At 33.3% G+C, this 16597-nt stretch overlaps 1 non-coding gene across 1 annotated transcript; it reads right to left on the bottom strand.

The window, feature by feature from the left end:
• Positions 1-14775: 14775 nt before the first annotated feature.
• On the bottom strand, positions 14776-14882 carry LOC113722776 (small nucleolar RNA R71). The gene has a single exon (XR_003456825.1). It is a non-coding gene; the product is annotated as a small nucleolar RNA R71 (small nucleolar RNA).
• Positions 14883-16597: the final 1715 nt, after the last annotated feature.

Here is a 16597-nt window from a genome sequence, read left to right as displayed (position 1 = left end):
GCCAGTTCTTGGCCAGATATTTGGCCGGATTAGCAGGGGTTTTTGAGAAAAAAATTTGGTTGCTCTCTGCCCCAAATCCGGCCGGCAATCCGACCAAGTCTTGGCCGGATTGTGATGTGGTAGTCACTGTTCACTTCCATTTTCGTTTTCGTTTTTTATTATTTGTTATCGTTGAATCAATTGATTGTGGTGATATCATTCAGACTGGTTTGGCATTCGTGTGTGCGACTTAGTAGTTCTGGCGAGAGTTATGTAGGCAGTTCGCTAACCCTTAGGATACGCCCTAGGAGAAGGTGGGGTTGTAACAAAAACTCTTTCGCTCACTGCCTGCTGTCGGACGCAAAAAACAGAACTACCGGATGTCCGACACTACCAACGGATAGTTGGTTCTTCAGCTGCTTTCTATCCATTGGAAGTATTAATGAATGAACTTTTCAACCTCATATAAATTGAGCAAAGTCAACCACTTTAGTACAACTTTGCACATTGAGATTACATCATATCAAGAGTGATTGTTGCAATAAAATACTCTTAAAGGAAGATTTATACTCTTAGTTGTATAAGTTTCTTAGAAGCTTTTCTTGTGTTAGAAAATTACTTCAATAGTGTAGCTCTGTGAGGGTTATCCGAGTGATTGTAAAACTTCCTAACTTGACTAAGTATGGCTTGAGGTAAGGAGGAAGTGATCCTTCCTTTGTATACAACGATTGGTTGTAATTGATCAATTTGAAGAAACTTGCTTTATAAAGTGATATTCAAATTCAAAAGGAGTTTGAAATCTGGTTTGCTATTCTATCTCTTTCATTTACTATCTTACAATTTAAAGTGCTCATCTCTTCTACTCACGAGCATTCGTGCTTTCTCACTATTTGTTCCTTTATATGGTCATCTAGAAAAGATGGTAAATTTCATATTTAATCAAAAAGGGTCTCATAACTTGGTTAGTTTTTAATTAACCTAATTCACCCTTCCCTCTTAGGTTGTTTTCGATCCTTACAATTGGTATCAGAGTTTGGTCTACTAGAAATTAAGCTCAATCGACTTTAGAGTAAAAATGATAACCAACAATGTCATATTTTTTGAAAGACAATCTGTCACTAGACTCCCAATATTTAATGGATCCAATTATGTGAGTTGGAAGGAAAGAATGATTATCTTCTTACAATCTATTGATATTGAACTGTGATTTATTGTTAATAAAGGTTCATTTGATGCCTCTACAATTGATGATGTCACTCATAGGCCAAGACCAAAAACCAGAAATGAGTTGACTGCTGAGGATAGAACTCATCTCACCTTGAATGCCAAGACTATGAATGTGTTGTATAGTGCTTTAGATTCAAATGAGTCTATTAGAATCAAAGATTGTAGGTCTACAAAAGAAATTTGAGATAAACTAAGAGAGATCCATGAAGAAAGTGAGAATGTAAAAGAACAAAAGAAATCAATTATAGTTACTAAGTATGAATCATTTAAGATGGAACCTTATCAAAAAATTGATAAGATATATTGTAGATTCAATGATCTCATTAAAGATTTAGAGGTGTTGGAAAATGAATACACCTTAGGTGAGAAAAACAGAAAGATTTTGAACGCCTTGACCAAAGTTAGGAGAGTAAAGTGACTGCCATTGAAGAGACTAGAGATTTAAATTTCATGTCTATTGAATCTCTTATTAATTATCTAATCTCTTATGAGCTGAAACTTAAGTCCAAGTTGCAAGAGGAAGAGGATACAAAAACAAGAAGGAGCATTGCTCTAAAGGCATCTTAAGATGAAGATGATTCAGCTTCCTTGGATAGAGAAGATGTGAAAGTTGATGATAGCGATCTAACTCTCATCACAAAAAGTTTCAAGAGAATCCTCAACAAACGAAAATTCAGAAAAGGAGGACATAGTAACTCATTCCCAAATCAGTTCAACAATGCAAGAAACAAAGAGAAACAAGAGTTCAATAAAAATAAACTGATAAATACTTTGAATGCGGTCAACTTGGACACTACGTAAATGAGTGTCCAATGAAGAAAAAGAATGAAGGAAAGGTTGAACGAAGACCAAAATTTAACAACTTTCAAATTACATGGAATGATTGCAACTCAAAAGGTGAAGTCGAAGAAGAAGAGGAATCTGCCCAAATGGCTTTCATGGCTATTGATGATGAAGAGGTAACTACCTGCAATTTTCAACTTGATAGTGATAATGAATCCGATGATGATGTTAATGCCTTCATTGAGAGACTACATAACAATTTGAAAGAATCCTATGCTAGTAACAAGGAACTAAAACAAAAGATCAATTTTCTTATTCAAGACAATGCAAGCCTTTTTCGATAAAAGAAGAATCTGAAAATTGAAAATGATAACCTGAAAATAATTGAGACTGATTTGCTTATCGAGCTAGATAAAAAAACAAAGTCTTGTGATTTGTTCAAAAAGGAACAAGGTAACTTGAAAAGAAGAATGGATGATCTTAATGAGTTGCTCCAACACAAAAAATAAAACTGTTCTCAAAGGAATGATTCAAAACCTCTTTTTTTTGGCATTCATAAGAAAAGGTTAAATTCTAGTGCCAACGAATTTATCATTTATAAGAGAAGGTAAATCAGATTTATTAAACCTGTCCATGCAAGTAGTTCACTAATCATGTGCAGTTTTTGTTGTCAAATTGGTCACATGATGAGTAACTGTTATGTTAGAAAGAATATGAGAAATGGCATGAAATGCATGTGGTTAATTAGATATAATGCTAACTCTCAAGAATCCAAAAAGTAAAGGGTACCATATATTATGTTGTGAACTCTTGTGTAGGTGAATTTGGTGAATATCGTTAAGGAATCAAAATGGTTCATAGATAGTAGATGTTCAAAATATATGACTGGTAATCCATCACAATTCATCAACCTCAGGCCCAAATCAAGTGGAAAGGTAACTTTTGGAGATGATAACAAAGCCAAAACTGTTAGAATAGGAGATGTTGGTAAGAATGGCCAAACCTTTGTTCACAATATTCTTTTAGTTGATAATTTGAGCTACAATTTGTTGAGTGTTAGTCAATTGTATGATAGAAATCTGTTTGTGTTATTCAAAAAGTATGAATGTCTTATTCTTGACTCAAAACTTAATACTATTTTCAAAGAAATAAGGATAAATGACATTTATGTAGTTGTTCTTGAAAATATTGATTCATCTAGTTTAAAATGTCTTAAAGTTACAATTGAAGACCCTTGGTTGTGGCACAGAAGGTTTTGTCATTTCAACATGGATTTGCTAAAAAAAATTTCTAAAAAAGATCTTGTTAGAGATTTGCCAAAAATTAAGTTTGAAAAGGACAAAATCTGTGATGCTTGTCAATTTGAAAAATAAGTCAAAGTTTTTTTAAACTCAAGAAATGTGTTTCTACTACAAAACCTTTGAAACTTTTACATCTTGATTTGTTTGGTCCTACACAAACTGCGAGTTTAGGTGACAAAAGATATTACTTTATTGTAGTTGATGATTATTCTAGATATACTTGAGTAATGTTTCTTACACACAAAGATGATGCCTTCAAAAATTTTGTTTCCTTATTCATAAAAGTTCAAAATCTGATTGGTTTGAAAATCATTAAGATTAGAAGTGATAATGGCTCGAAATTTCAGTTTTGTGGCTTTCCAGAATTTTGTGATAACAATGAAATTACACATGAGTTTTCAATTGCTAGAACTCCACAACAAATGGTGTTATTGAAAGAAAGAATAGAACTCTTCAAGAAGTTGCACGAACCATGTTAAGTGAATGTAACTTGCCAAAATATTTTTGGGTCGAAACCATTAATACCGCTTGCTATGCTACGAATAGAGTTCTTTTGAAACCTATTTTGAACAAAATCGCTTATGAGTTGATGTTTGATAAAAAAGCCTATTATTGGATATTTCACAGTTTTTTGTTGCAAATGTTTCATTTTAAACATCAAGAAATATCTTGAAAAGTTTGATAACAAAATCTGATAAAGGACTCTTCTTAGGTTATTGTGAGAATAAAAGAGATTTTAAACTCTATAATCGTAGGACTCTTGTTATAGAGAAAGCTATACATGTTACTTTTGATGAATCTAATAGTAACATTTCCAAAAGTTGTGATGAGGATGACGATGCAGGTGTTCAAGAAGGACTTAAAAAACTCACAATTCATGATCAAGACAATGTTTCACCAGAAAATAATTCAAAGGAAGATGATTCTCAAGATATTCCAACATTGCAAGATAATGACAGGGATGTTGGTACACTTAAAGATCTTCCAAGAGTTTGAAAGTTTGTTCAAAACCATCCGAAAGAGCTCATCATTGGTGATCTATCCGAAAAGGTAAGAACTCGCTCCTCTTCAAAACAATTGATGGACAATTTTGCTTTGATCTCACATTTTGAACCAAAAAATGTTGTTGATGCATTGAAAGATGAAAACTAGATTTTAGCTATGGAAGAGGAACTAAATCAATTTGAAAGGAACAAGGTGTGGACATTAGTTAAAAAACCTCAAAATCATCCTATTATTGACACAAAATGGGTGTTTAGAAATAAAATGAATGACAACGGTGAAATGGTGAGAAACAAGGCTAGACTAGTTGCTAAGGGATATGCTCAAGAAGAAATAATAGACTTTGATGAAATATTTGCTCCCGTAATTAGGCTAGAATCAATTAGGATGTTTTTGGCCTTTGCATATTTCAAAATTTTCAAACTATTCCAAATGGATGTTAAAAGTACTTTCTTAAATGGCTTTATTGATCAAGAAATATATGTTGATCAATCTCCCGATTTTGAAAATGAGATTTATCCAAATCATGTGTTTAAACTCTCAAAAGCTCTGTATGGATTAAAACAAGCTCCAAGAGTATGGTATGAACGTTTAAGTGATTTTTGGGTTGAAAATGGTTTTAAAAGAGACATTATAAATACCACTCTTTTCACTAAATAAAGTTTAAGTGATCTTTCAATTGTGCAAATATATGTGGATGATATTATATTTGGTGCTACTAATGAGGGTTTGTGCGAGAATTTTTTCATAATTATGCAAAAAGAGTTTGAGATGAGTATGATGGGAGAATTAAATTTCTTCCTTGGGTTCCAAGTGATTCAAACCCGAGAAGGAACGTTCATTAATCAAACTAAATACACCAAGGAACTGCTCAAAAGATTTGGAATGAAAGATTCAAAACAAGTTGAAACACCTATGTGCACATCTACCAAGCTTGACAAGGATAAAGAATATATAAAAGTTGATGAAAAGAAGTATAGAGGTATGATTGGTAGTTTGTTTTACCTAACTGCAAGTAGACCTGATATTATATTTGCTGTTTGCTTATGTGCTCGTTTTTAGTCTTCTCCAAAGGAATCTCACTTAAATGCAGTAAAAAGAATTTTTAGGTACCTAAAAGGAATTTTGAGTTTTGGTCTATGGTATTCTAAATGTCATGAATTTTCATTATATAGTTTCTCGGATGCTGATTTTAGCGATTGTAGGATAGATAGAAAAAGTACAACAGGTACATGTCACTTTCTTGGCAATTGCTTAGTATCTTGGTTTAGCAAGAAACAAAACGCTATTTCCTTGTCTACAATCGAAGCGAAATATGTTGCCGCCGGAGCTTGTTGTGCTCAATTATTGTGGATGAAAAATACATTGAATGATTTTGGATTAATGTATGATTGTGTGCCTATGTATTGTGATAACAATAGTGCCATAAATTTGACAAAAAATTCCATTCAATATTCTAGGACAAAACATATGTCTGTAAACCATCATTTCATTCGCGATTTTGTCCAAAAGGGCGAAATTTATGTTCAATATGTCTGCTCAAAAGATCAATTGCTAATATTCTCACAAAAGTCTTACCGCTGGATCAATTTATGTTTCTGAGAACAAAATCGGGCGTTTTAGAAAAAATTCTCTAAAAATTCGCTGGTCACACTTTATCGGACGTCCGATGCATCTGAACAGACATCCGACAGTGTTCTTGATCATTTTTCCAGAAAATTTTCGGTTCGGACGGCTGTGTCAGACGTTTCTCTTCGTTCTGCCGTCCGACACTCAAAAGAAGGGTATTATAAAGAAGTTCTCTCCTTCATTTATTTCACTCTTAACTGCTTTGTCGGACACAACCCTTCATATTCTCTCACATTCAAAATTCAAAATTCATCTCTCTTAAGAACAAGTTTCAAGAAAATTGATTTGCCCAACATCATCACATCCTTTTTGCGTGGCCATTAGCTTTCATAACATCCTATAACTGCCAACCAACCCAAAAATTCCAAATTCTCATCTGAAACCCTAGTGATTCAAAATTCACCCTCTGTGGACGATTTAAACATTTATTGTAGTCCATTCGCACTCTAAGATCATCACATACACACTCACATCATACTTTGCACCAATATCATCCTGCATTTCATCATGGTGAGAACGAGAGGAGGATCTGTAAGTACCAGATGCACCACCAGGTTCAAGTTGAGGGATGAAGATACTAAAATTATTGAGCCCTCTACCACTAAATCTCCAAAAAGGGTGACAAAAAATGAAATGAAAAAGAGAAAGGTTCTGCCCAAAAGAATCATTCTGCTCAAATTGAGAACAGGCAATCCACTAAGACTTCTACTGAACAAACTGAGGAACAGCCTACTGAATTGTCTCATGTAAGTGATGATGAAGAGTCAACTATTGAGCCTTCCACCACTAAATCTCCAGAAAGGGGGACTGAAACTCGTGGTAAAAGGGAAAACAGTCTACAAAAAGGAAGGGGACTGCTCAATCTGAGGGACAACAAACCACTGAACCTTCCACCAAAAAGTCACCAAGAACAAGGGCTGGTGGACAGACTGATGTACAAACTGCCCTACACAGTGGAAAGAGGAAACGTACTGCCAATGTGCAACCTGAGACTCAAATTGAAGAGGAACCTACCCCATTACCAAAATTCATTGATAATGATGCCCGGGATAGGTTCGAATGGTTTCTCAGAAGGGTTTCATTACCCAACGGACAATTGTCCCTCATGAATTCCGTAAGCTTGACCTTGAACCTGTCCTTAAACTCTTTGAATTTACAAAATGGACTCACATTTTGGCCATTTCTAACACTTATTACACTGACATGCTTCATCAATTCTTTGCCAACCTTAGGAAGGGTAGATCCCACACTGATCTAGTCTCACGAGTAAATTCTGTTGATACAGAATTAAATGCTGACATTGTCAACACTGTTCTGAAAACTAAAATTGAAGATGGTTTTAAAGAAAAAATTGTAAACTTTTTCTCATATGAGGAATTTCTTTCTGCCTACCATCATTTTCATGTTGCAAAACTAATGACTTATTTTCAAACACATTTTAACACTCCTACTGAGGCAAGATTGGCGGATCTTAGTTCTCAAAATTTGATCATCTTTTCTATAATATCAAATCTGTTGGTTCCTACTGATAGTCGTAGGACTGATGCCAACAAAATAAAGCTTTACCTATTTTATTGCTTTCTTGAAAAAATTCGAATTGATTTCGTCTTTGTTATGTACAAATTCTTATTCAAAATCAGCACTGATAGCCGTAGGAAAATTTCCTATGAAAGATTTCTGACCCTAATCTTTGCTTATTTTAAAATTTCTTTCACTGGCAAATTGCCAAATGAAAGTGTCTCAACTGTTTTCTCCAAGGTTTATTTTGAAAAGAAAAATCTGAGATTTTTTTAGGGTCATTGATGCTATAAGGAAACTGTTTTGAAAAATAGGACTAAGAGTCGTTACGAAACTCCTGTCACCCCTAGAACTCCTCGAGATTAGTCCATGTTTGTCTCACCCTTTACTAATCATCCTAGGAGGTCATCCACTAGACCCTCTTCATCTAAATCTGAGGTCATCTCCCTACTTGAGGACCTCCGACAGCATATTCTTCTTCTTGAGGATGGTCTGATGATGACCATGTCACATGCGCAACAAGCCTCTTTCACTGCCAAAAGGAACTTGCTTGTGCCCCCTATCCCTCAAGAAAATGAGCCAACTGAACACACTCCACATACTGAATCCAATCCAGATGTTCATGCTTCCAGTTCTTAGCCAAAGGATAAGGGAAAAACTCCAGCAACTGAAGACAATAATGATGATGAGGAGACTGAATAAGAGGAAGTGGATCCTGCTCAGTTTCGCCTAGCTAGGAGACGGCCTGGATCTTCCAAGATCAATATTTAGGCACCCTTAGGAATTTGCACTTCATATTTAAGATAGCACTTCATAGTGGACATTAGCATCTTTTGCATTTGAATATTTCAAGTACTCTGTACTCAGAATTTTGCTATTTGGTTATCTTTGTTGGTTTGTTATTTGGTTAACCTTTCCTATTTTGATCATTTCTAGTTACTTTTACGGATAATCTGTATTTGGTAAACTCTGTTTGCTTCTAGATCCATGAGTGCTGAATGGTTGCTATATCTATGCTTGCTGCATTGTTGTGCCTATCAACTGTATTTCTGCTATTCTGCTTGCAATGATGTTGGGTATTATTGGTAAATTCTCAATATATGATTTCTGGATTAACTAGCTTACATTAACTGAACTGATGCTATTGGTTGCTGATATCAATTAATGATGATAAAAAGGGGGAGAGAATGGATTTAAGAGGTCAGGGATGCAAAATACTTACAAATCGTTTGGATACATCAAGTGAGGGAGAGTTTCTTTTTATTTCAATTTTTTCTCTCTCTTCCATCCATTGTTTTGTCATCATCAAAAAAGGGGAGATTGTTAATCATTGTCCCTTACTTTTGATGTTTACAAAACAAATGGATGTTACTAATATCTCATCAAAGATCTTTTCAGCAATATTACAAATCAGGCTCAAACATCAAGTACATGTTGATAGAGACAAATGAGCACTGAAAGCTGTCGGACGCTCATAAAACTTGGATCGGACTTCCGATAATCATTGCTCAATTTCGGACGCATGAAGAACTACACTACCGGACGTCCGAAAGGATAAGAGCATTCTCTCTAGCTCACCCACCTCGATTGGACGCAAAATATTAAAGCACCGGACGTCCGATAAACAATGAGTCACTTCGGATGCAAAAGCATTGTTGGTACCAGACGTCCGAAAGAATTGAAGAAAAATTCTTTTGCTTACTGCCTGCTGTCAGACGTAAAAAACAGAACTACCGGACGTCCGACACTACCAACGGATAGTTGACTCGTCAACTGCTTTCTATCCGTTGGAAGTATTAATGAAGGAACTTTTCAACCTCATATAAATTGAGCAAAGTCAACCACTTCAATACAACTTTGTATATTGAGATTACATCACATCAAGAGTGATTGTAGCAAGAAAATACTCTTCAAAGAAAATTTGTACTCTTAGTTGTGTAAGTTTCGAAGAAGCTTTTCTTGTGTGAGAAAATTACTTCAATAGTGTAGTTCTGTGAGGGTTATTCGAGTGATTGTAAAACATCCTAACTTGAATAAGTGTGGCTTGGGATAAGGAGGAAGTGATCATTCCTTTGTACACAACGATTGGTTGTAATTGATCAACTTGAAGAAGCGTGCTTTATAAAGTGATATTCAAACTCAAGAGGAGTTTGAAATCTGGTTTGTATTCTATCTCTTTCATTTACTATCTTGCAATTTAAAGTGCTCATCTCTTCTACTCACGAGCATTCGTGCTTTCTCATTATTTGTTCCTTTGTGTGGTCATCTAGAAAAGAGAAAAAATTTCATATTTAACCAAAAAGGGTCTCATAATTTGGTTAGTTTTTAATTAACCTAATTCACCCCCTTTTAGGTTGTCTTCGATCCTTACAACAACCAATTAGTTAACTTATAAACCTGTACTTGCTAGCTATTTGGGTAAGTAATCAATTAAACTTGTTACTAAATAAATTAAGGATTATTGTGTAATATAGTAAAAGAGAAAGTATAATTGTTGGACTTAACAAAGTTTATTTTGTAGTTAAACTTGTTAACAAAATTTTTTTGATATAACAAATAATTTTTATCATCTTAATATTTATTGATTAAAACATTGAAAGTTTGAATAGTTTAATTTACTACACAAATTTGTACTCAAGTAAAAGAAAATCCCAATTTGCCCACCAAAAAAATCAATGGCGACGCTTTGTAGGAGTGAAGGAAAAAATGCACTATGTTTAATTCTTTTCATGGGAGCGTAAAACTACTTGATTTTGCCAAAGTAATGTCATTTTGGTCCATTAAGCACTAGGACAGATAAAAAGGACAAGACTTGTTGTCTGACAAGCCACTTTACCATCTTCTGATAATCTACAATGTCCATCATTCTCTTCTCTTATAGCTAGTTTGAGAGGTTGGAATGGAAAAGAAAAGAAGAGAAAGCTTAAGTTAGAAAAGAAAAGAAAAGAGAAGAAGAGATTGTAATATCTCTTCATATTGTTTGGGAGTTTTTAGAGGGAAAGATAATGAAGCAATTTTCCTTTGTTTGAGAGTAAAGAGAAGTTAAAGGAAAAGATTCTATTTTACATAAGTGCCCTTGAAACTTGAAATTCGCATAATATAAGTAAATATTACATTATAATATTTCTAAGGGCAAAATTGGTATATTAAAATATTTACTTAACTCACTTTCTTGTCTCATGCTTTTCGCCCAATTTTGGGCTGACAGTTTCGTAGCTTGAAAGGGTTGTGGGATCCCTTCTTTTCTTTCCATTTCTTTCCTAAGAAAACTCCCAAATGCTAGAAAGATTTCACTTTCTTAGTCCTCTCTTTTCTCACCAAATCCATCCTCCCAAACAGGCTATTAGACTCTATTGATTCCTCACCTTAATCAGCCATGTATTTCCATAACTATTGAAGCTAATCATCAATCCATTAACATCAACATACAAAGAGAAGAGATTGGGGCTTGGTTCGTAAATTCAGCTTAAAGCTCATGGAAGCTCGTTGTGGCCTTCATTGATTCCACATTTCATTCTGAAACAAATGATTAGCTCTACTAACCTTAATCATCAATTGGGAAAAATCATAGTGAAAGTACCAACAGATCAAGCTCTCAAGGTACTTTCAACCTAGAACTTAGAAACCTATTTTCAATTTTTGAGATTTTTTTGAATAAAAAATGCTATTTCCACTTGGTGATTTTGTTGTTGAATTTTGGCTCTGACTTACCATGTTTACTAGGTTTGAAATTCACTATAAGTGCATTGCTTGTGTTTTTTTTAGGACATGGATAAAAGTAGGATAAACATTGCAAATAGATAGTGCAAAGCGTATGAAACTGGTGTGAAAAATTTTATTAAATTTACATATTCTAGAAAAGATGAAAAAACAAAAATTCCTTGCCCGTGCACTCAGTGTAATAACTTTTGTGACCAAACTAAAGATACCGTAAAGGATCATTTATTTAGAATAGAATTAGTGGGTCCATAGTTATCCTGTTTTGACGGATTGAAATTTTTGGATGAATCATGTTATGAACGTGGACTGAGAAGTGCAGAATTTTTATATTTTGTTAAGACAATTGACTTAGATAGGAGTTATAGCAAAAACCTAACATACTACTCAAGCTAGTGAATTCTTAGACTAAAAAGTATTCATATAGGTTCGAGAATTAAGATAAAACTTATTATTTATATATTTGAATGCTTTGACTTTTTGGTTAATTTTGATGGTTTTACTATTGTAGACAAATCATAAAGGCAGGATTCTAGACTTTTTTGCTAAGTTTCTCACAAATCAAGCATTTCCAATCTATGTTCAAGTAATTGTTCTCTCCTTCAAATTATTGGATATATGTCATGCTTCATAGTGAAACCATTCTGCACTTTTTGCTTTTTATTATTTCTTTTGTATCATTTCCTCCCTTTGTAACCATTGCTCCTCCTTTTGTTTTATCAATTTATTTTGTAGTGGGCTTTTGCAATATGTTAGAACAACATAGACACATTTTGAAGATAAACACCTAAGTTTTTGGCAGAGGGATACTTTTGTACTTCTACTTTTCAATGACTGATATTGCATTTCTAATTACCATAAAAGGGCTGATGTACCTTTTAGATACATGAGATGATGGTTGATTAGTCTTTATTTTACCTATTTTTAATTAGGTTTTATGTTATGTTTTTGGTGTGTTTTAAGTTAAAATGAAATATTTGAATTCCTTTATAAGTTATTTTTCATACAAGTAGTGTTTCTTAACCAAAACATGCAAAAGTGTGGGTTAATATGCAAGTTTATGTTATTTTTGTAGGTTTTGGTCTCATATGAATTGATTGAAGACAAAAGGAGTTTCACAGTCTTGATACACTTTGGTATTTTGTTTATATCTTGAGCTACAAGTATCCAATTAAGGTGATTCTTGAATCATTTTGAAGTTAAGTCATAGCTCTACAATTCTTATGAGACATCATGATCCAGTTCATTGAGCTTCTAGTCAAAAAGTCAAAATACAGTGAAATTTTTTTATATCAAAAGCTGAAATAGGACTTCGACCAGTCAAGGATATTTTGGTCACTTATTAGCATACAAGCTCCAAATGAGATGATTCTTGATGCACTGAAAAATTAACTCAAATAGATACAACTTTTATGTTTTGTTCAAGAGCTAATTCAGCCTCCATAATCAAGAAAATTATAGTTGAAATTGGACAAAAAACAGATCAAAGTTGAGATTGAAGTTGAAAGGGCAAAACTGAGCACAAAAAAGATCTGCGAGGCAGATCCATGAGGCAAGGGTAGCAGATCCACCTTGCGAATCCCTGATTCAGAGCTGCAAGTTGCTCTGCAACTTGCATTTTGTTCACACAATATTTTTGACCAATTCCTCTGGAAGAAAAATGGTTGGAACCAGCTAGAATTGAGTTGGAGAAATAGAAAACAACTTTATGTCTACATTATGAGAACATCTTCTCTTCCAAAACATCTATAAATACCCTTTGAATCTCATTCATTTGAGGAGAATGTTAGCAAGAAATAGCTTTTTGTAGTGTAAAGTAGAATAGTGTAGAAATAGGGATAGGAGTAGTTTTAACTCTACTTTCATATTGAAAGTTTCTTTCTTAGTTTAAAAGTTTTGAGAGGAAGGTGAGAAACACTCTTGTATCAAACTTATTTGAGAGATCAACTTGTGAAGAAATTCAAGAATTCAAACTTCAAGATATTGAATAAGAATTTTTCTTCCCAAACTTTGTCTCTTGTTCTTATTTGCCATGCATTGTTTCATGTTTAGATGTTCTTAATATGATATTTAGCTAAGTTTTTTCATATTCTAGGGTGAAGATGAACTTGTTATAGTTTTGATTTGAAATAGTTAAGGGATGATTATATTTTTTTCATGATTTATTAGTTGGAGAACTTGTATTTATGCTTTATGGTTGTTTGGCCATCAACTATGTATGATTTGATAAAGTTAAGCAATGAAAGTTGCCTTTTAATATATCTAAATTCTTAAACATTAGCTTTATTCTCACAAAAGTAGTGAATAAAGGTTAATTGGATTCATATAATAACTTCATTGAGTATATCTAAGTTGTTTCTTACCTTTTCTCTATGAACATAGGTGAAGGATAATTCAAGAAATTAAAAAATTGGTGAAAGCAATTTCTAGAAGAATTAGCCAAGGCGGTTTCTTTTAAGAATGTCCATTGACGAAAGTAAGGACATAAATTTGGAAGTTATTTCTTAACAATCATGGCAGTATAAGCATAATCACCTTAACTAACTTCTATCCTGACATAACAAGGGATTCTAATCCCTAGGACCCTCTCACCTCATCTTTAAGCAACTCTAATCTAACTTATCTTTATTTTTATTTACTTTCTTGTAACGTACCGCCTGTATGGTTGGTTTTACTACATAATGGCCGGTTTTACATTATTTGCCTATAACTCTTATGGTCGGTTGTACCACCTAATCTAACTTCTAACTTTTATGGCCGATTGTACCGTCTAATTAACTTACTTTGCTTTTACTTAGTTAAATTTTGATTATTTGGATAATAAAGTAAGTAATTAAAACTTTAGTGATTTCCAAACTCTAAATCCCTGTAGGATCGACACCTATTATTTCTATACTCAACAAACGAATCGTATACTTGCAAAAATAAAATAATAAGGTTTTAAAATTTGTAGTGTGGTAAAACACCCTTATCAAGTTTTTATCGCCATTGTCAAGGACTTAGACTTAGATTTCGATGCAACACTAAAGTTAAAACAAACTTATAGTCTAGACTTTATCTTTATAGTGTTAATCTTATATTATATATCCTCTAGTTTTTCATTTTGAATATGTCTAGGTACTAAATTCTTCACCAAAGGCACAATTTGCCTTCAAAAATTAAACACGGCCAGAAGAGAAAGAAGACGTGTCCAATAAGAGCAATTTGAGATAGAAAGTATTGGTGAAACTTCCGCTGAAATGGAGGAGCAAAGGCCAAGATTTTTGAAGGATTATGCCTTGCGAAATGAGTTGGGAGCACAAACTAGTATTGCAAGGCCAGTAATCAATGCAAATAACTTTGAAATTAAGCCCTTACTCATCTAAATGGTTCAACGAAGTCAATTTGGAGGAAATGCAACGGAGGATCCTAACACTCATCTAACTAATTTCATTAATTTATGTGCTACAATAAAAAAAATGGAGTAAGTGATGATGCAATTAAGTTAAGATTGTTTCCTTTTTCACTTTGTGATAAAGCAAAGGTATGATTTAACTCTTATCAACCTAATACTTTCATTTCTTGGAGTGAGTTGAGCAAAGCATTCTTAAATAAATACTTTTCTCTCGGAAAAAGGGCTAAATTTCGCATGGATATTACAGGATTTACTCAAAATGAAGGCGAGTCGTTATATAAAACTTGAGAGAAATTTAAGAATTTTCAAAGAAGATGTCCTCACCATGGTCTTTCCGATTGGTTGGTTATTCAAATACTCTATAATGGTCTCAACTACCCAATTAAGATCAACATAGATGCCACCCCCGATGGAGGTTTAATGAAAAAATCAACCGAGAATACTCAAGTTTTGATATAGAAAATAACCTCTAACAATTATTAATGGGTAAATGAAAGAGGTAACTCAAGAAGAGCAGCCGATATATATGAAATCGAGTCTCACAACTTTTTAAGTGCTAAATTAGAAAACACGTTTAATTCTCATATGGATAACGTTGAGAGGTTGTTAAGTAAACAAGGGGGAAACAGTTCAAATTCTCATGTAAGTGTTGGTTATTGTTCAACATGTGGTGGTAATCATGATAGTGCTAATTGTTTTCATATGGAGCAAATTCATAATGTTAACAACTACAATCAACCACCTCAAAATAATCATTTTCAAACACTTACAGCCCCGGTTGGAAGAATCATCCTAATTTAGGGTGAAAAGACCATTCAAATGCACAAAACCTATCAATCCACCTGGTTTTCAAACAAGGCCACTTGAGTCACGTTTTTCAAATTTAGCTTTCAACTTTAGAGGCTAAATTTGAAAATCATGTTCATGAAACAAAACAAACATGAATAATATGATGACTATGATCATGGATATGCAAGATTAATTAGGCAATATAGCTAATTCCATTAATTTGTGACAACTGAGTGAATTTTCAAGTAAAATCGAAGTGAATTCTAGAGAACGTATGAATGCAATCACTCTAAGGAGTGGTAAACAATTAGAGGATAATCACCTTGGTATAAGTGAAAAAATGATGAAAATAGGGTTAAAAATGAACAAGAAGGTAAAAAAGGTCATGTTTTAAATGAACTAGATAAACCTTCTTCTCATGTTTCTCATAAGAATGATACTAATTCCGTTCCTTTTCCCATTAGGTTGAAGCAAAGTAATAAGGAGAAGAAATTTGAGAAATTTGTTCAGATGTTTAAGCAAATTAGAATTAATATTCCTTTTGTTGATGCTATCTTACAAATTCCCTCTTATGCTAAATTTTTGAAGGATATTATGTTAAGAAAGAGGAAAATTGAAAATCATGAGACAATAGCATTAACGAAGGAATGCTCAGCGTGTTTTCAAAACAAGCTTCCAACTATGCTTAAAGATTCGGCGAATTTCATTATACCTTGTACTATTGGACATTTGAATTTCACTAATATTATATGTGATTTAGGTGCAAGTGTATCATTGTTGCCACTTTTCATAGTAAGGAAGCTTGATTTGAGAGAGAAGAAAGATATAAATGTTACTCTTCAATTGGTAGATAGATCAATAAAGCGTCCGGTTAGTATAATTAAAAATGTCATCATTAAGGTGAAATCATTCTTTATACTAGTTGACTTTATAGTGTTTGATATGAAAGAAGACATAAATTTGCTTATTATTTTAGGTAGACCTTTCTTAACTACCGCCAAAACTTTAATTGATATTCAAGAAGATAAATTAACCTTTAGAATTAATGGTTAAAAGTTAACATTTAATCTTAATGAAAGAAAGGATCTTGATTTATGGCATGAAAAAGCTTTTAAGCCAAAGGAGGTTAATGTTATACAAGTACTGTATAAAGAAGGTTATCATGTTGAAACTCTTGATTTTCATGCTTATAACATGCCTAATATGAAGAGTAAAGGAAAAGAGATCCTTAATTCTAACGTTCAAATAGATAAATGCA

Source organism: Coffea arabica, chromosome 5e, assembly GCF_036785885.1.
Source record: "Coffea arabica cultivar ET-39 chromosome 5e, Coffea Arabica ET-39 HiFi, whole genome shotgun sequence".
Classification (NCBI taxonomy): Eukaryota; Viridiplantae; Streptophyta; class Magnoliopsida; order Gentianales; family Rubiaceae; genus Coffea; species Coffea arabica.
This window is presented reverse-complemented; position numbering and strand designations above follow the sequence as displayed.